Here is a 4,653-nt window from a genome sequence, read left to right on the forward strand (position 1 = left end):
GTAATGATAGATAACACAGAGCCAGGCATAGGGCATTGGAGGGCAGACATACTTTTTCATTTCCATTCACATTATTTTACTTCAGCTCATGAATAACTAGATGGAGTTTGTGGTCTTCTTTCCAAATCAATGAAATGATTTTCAAGTTAGAAGGGTAATTTAAATTTACTATCCATATATCCATGTCATTTCTACCCCTCCTCTGAAGCTGATATATGTGATTATTTAGGAATGTTTCAAGTTTAAAGCTAGTGTCTACATGATGAATATGTAGGTCCTCATATCAAACACCCCGGTTAATGATAATGTGATCATTTGTCAGTGTTAAGTTATCAACATTCACAGAAGGCCAAGCATGATGCTCCCCACCCACCACTCCAATCAAAGCTGGCTGGGTCTCCACCCACAAGAAAAACATTAACCATTTAACACAACATGTCACATCACCTGCTGACAGAGTCAAAAAAATAAGAAAAATAGTATGTATGTTTGTGCTTCAGTGCTGCCTTATTAAAAGCTCTTTCCTTTGTTTCTAGGTATTGAGAGGAACACTCACTTTTGGACAGCAGCTTTTATTAATAAAAAACACCCAATTTTTAAAAAAATCCTGTCATTGCTCATTTCTCCTCCAAGGGACTAATATTTTTGTCCAGGAATTTAATTTTTGAGTTGAAGTAGCTAAAACACTGGTTGGAGTCCCTCCTTTTCCAGCTATAGCTAGAATCAAGAGAAAAAAGAAAAACAGAACATAATGCATGTGGACCATTATGAGGGTAAAGTTGGTCTAATATATAGCTCTTTGGTTGAGAATGTAATTTTAGCAGATCATCACTGATTATCCTAAGCAATTCTTTTAGAACAATTATAATTCACTTTACTTTATCTCAGTAAATCCTACTTTTAAATTTAAAAAACTACCCATTATATCACTATAATAACTCCTTTATAGGCCTCTGAAATATCTGAGGACAATAACTTCAACAGTGTTACCCAAGTAGAATAGATGGAAAGCAAATGATACAGATTTGGTGCATAGAGCTATGGACAAGTTACTTTCTCTCATTGAGCCTCAGTTTCCTCATCTGTAAAATTTGAATCTACCTAGCATAGAGAGCTACTGTAAGCTGTACGTGAACATTTATGTTAATTACCTAGTATTGTGCTTAAGACTGGTGGAGACTCCATAAATAGTAACAATAATTGTTATAATTAATGATAATTTATGCAATTATTATTTTATTTATAGGCTTTGTGAGCAACTAAAGGATTCACATCAGATTAATTAAAACAGAATTTCAGAATTGTCTTTGATAATAAGATTGTTTTTTCAGTATCAATCCTGTCTACTCTTATTCATAACATTAAATATTCAAATTGTTCTGTCCAGTTATAAATATATTCTTACTATTCAAACATGTACGTTAATGTGTATAGGGTTAACCCGTAGTTTATTATGGAAGAGAAAAAGGCTATTAAGTAAACATCACTTATGCAAACTTACATAACTCATTTTTCCATTACCTTCCCTGATTTTTCTACAAGAATAAATCCTCACAAGTAAATAAATTAAAAAATTGCGTTGAAGAGTAGTGTTTTCATACTTAGCAGTATCTTCTTAGCTATGGCTAAGGCATTCATTCTTTACTATTTACTTGCCTTGCCTTGCCTTTTTCTTTTTCATTTTGATCTTTTCCAGGCCATAATAATGTGTACAACTACTAATGATATTCTAACACACAACTAAAATGTCCAGAATTTCGCTCTTCTGGTCTTCTTTTTAGTCTGGGTTTCTATAAATTGGCAGAATCGGAATGTGTTAAGAACTTTACTTTAGTTATCTGCATCTTCTAATAATCTTAGCATACATAATGGCGAAGAAAGTGGGCTTCAAGGAAATACTGCCTGAGTTCAAATCTCTACTCTGCCACTTACTAGTTGTCCTTGGATAAGAGACTTCGCACACTATTTTGAGGACTTTTCTTCTGTGAGAATTATATAATAACCTCCACCCCAAAAGGTTGTTTTGAGGATCAAAGGAGTTAATTTGCTCAGTCCTTGCCACATAAGGATCACTCAATAAATGTTTGCTGTTATAATAGCTCCTACGTTTTTAGTTTAAGATATTTTTCAGGCATAGCAAAATGCTTTATGAACTTAATTAGCAATCCCCTCCTTTTTTCCCAGTTTAATGGCTCTAAAGCTCTGTAAAACATGTCTACTTAAAATATAGTCTTAAAAGTATATGTTATTTACTATGACTAGTATTTTTCAACTAATGACTATCCAACAACATCAATGTATCAGTGGACTAATTCTACATTGACACTTTTTTTCCACCGTGTTTAATTTAACTAATTGATATTGTTTCTTAGGGTTTGCTTAACATCAAGTGCATGATTCTTAAGTTTGGTAAGAAGAAAAATTATATGTTTATAAGTTACTCTTTGTTTTGCATAATTAACTGTTAGCAGCAGAAATACCTTTAGGTGTCCTAACTGGGGGGTAAGCGATGAATGAAAGAGAAATATTTACAATCTAGAATGTTGCCCTAGTCGTTTCTTCAATTGTTTCCACCTTTAGAAATGCATCATGGAAAGAGAAATTTTAAATCACCTATGAGGGCTCTCACAGCAAGTTCTGTTAGTTTATCGAGTTTTAAAAGGTCTTTGCAACCATCAAAAAAAGATTTGAAGTGTCTTTACGATGTCTAAGATGCAATGTTTGGAGCTAACAAACTAGTCACTTGGGTAAAGTCTAACTTCTGTGAGACTTATGAAATCTGCATAACATAGTAATACCATCTGCATTCTTGTTGAGAAAGCTCCCACTGAGTGTCATTCAAACACCAGTAAGAATTTCTTATGACCCTCGAATGGTTTGTAAAGCACCATCAAATGCAGTTTCTTTGGTAACAGGAGACAAATTTTACCTGTCTTATCTTTCATCCTGGCACAGATTAGGTCTCTTATAAATCTTTGTATGAGAGTATCATTTATCAGCCTCAAAATCTTTCTGACAGCTTGGGTGGCCACTTTAGCTAATGGTTGTGCCTTTCATTGGTATGCCACTTTACTGACCAATTTCATATATAGGAATGCATCTAGATCATAATAATTCTCAAAGTCTACTAATTAACTTCTGTTCATTTCTCTTACATTCACTTTTTTTGGGGGTGTGCCATTGATTTTCGTTATTTTTATTCATCACTACAAAATGACATGCCTTGCTTCACCCTCCAGGCCCCCTGTGTTGCCTGAAATGGAAGAGGACTCTATAAAGGAGATATACCTCTCACCATTAATGCCAGATTTTTACTTAAAATTCTCAGAGAACTCAGAACTTGTGGTTTCTAAAACACAAGAAAACAATCTTATTAATGAAGAATTTTTTTTTAACCTCAGTGGAAAAAAAGGGTAGGAATTTTTGAGGATCACGAACTCCTAACATTAAAAACCACAATATTACAAACACAAAGTGATGCAATTGTTTTCCTTTCAATGATGCTTTTCTGTTCTAAGGTGAAAAAAAGGAAGTGATTGAAAAATGTAACTTCCATTTATGCATTCAGTAATTAAAGTATTTGCCAAATATTGGTCATTTTATTTATTTTCATGGGCCAAAGGGAGGCAGGTTCTTCACCAACAAACATTTTTCATTATCAGGTTAAAAGCATGACTTCCATGAAATTGTAGTGTAATTAACCCTTTCTAATAAGCTGTCTTTTTTTTTAAGTCTACAAAGGATTACCCTTTGTTGTAGGAATATTTTTTTTTAAGTTTTTACTAATTAAGATAAAGTCAATAGCCACTATTCCTTCTGCTGTCGCATGCTCTTCACTTGTTCTTTCCTCACGTAAAAGCCAACCACACTTACAATGGGCTTTTATTTGAACCTCTTAGAAATAATGCCATGTTCCCATTTTTTGTCAAAGATCAATAAGCAAACTGCTCCTGTGCTACAAGACTGGTTTCTCCCCAAATCTATTAAAGGATTTTATGTTCTAATTTATAAGAGATTGTCAGTGCTTCTTACTTTCAAGATCTTTTCCCAGAGACAGACTTGAAAACACTATCAGGCCAGTCTCCTAATCAACTTTTTTAAGCCAGTGATTCAACTTCAAATTCAAAACCACATTAATGTTTACATTTTAAAATAAATATCACTAAATACTAAATATAGTTTTAAATTAAAACTTAAACATGTATATAACATTCAAAAATCGTTTCTTACTATTATTAGAAAACAAGATACAAGCGTCACTTACTTCTTCTGTTTCTGTCTAGGCACAAAGAAAATTTCATCATTTAAAAAGTAAAAATCCGTTGAGTCATAATGCATTACAGAAATTCCAGAAGGTATAACCAAAAATAACTGACCAAAGCAAAAGAGAAGTAATTGAAAACAAACACGGTTAATTTCTAAAACCACATATATATTTACACTCCCTAACTACTACCTTAGAAAACTCTATTAAACATAAGAATTCACCAGCAAACAAACAAACAAAAAAACTATTAGTTGTCAGATCAGTAACAGCAGCTCACGTCACAACGTCACAACATGGCATCTGGAAAGCTTTACTGTGACTCATGAAAGAATGAGAGTGAAAAGGCAAATAACATTTTAGCATATTATGAAAGTAGCTTTGTCCTG

This window comes from Rhinolophus sinicus, linkage group LG03 (assembly GCF_036562045.2).
Source record: "Rhinolophus sinicus isolate RSC01 linkage group LG03, ASM3656204v1, whole genome shotgun sequence".
NCBI classification, from domain to species: domain Eukaryota; kingdom Metazoa; phylum Chordata; class Mammalia; order Chiroptera; family Rhinolophidae; genus Rhinolophus; species Rhinolophus sinicus.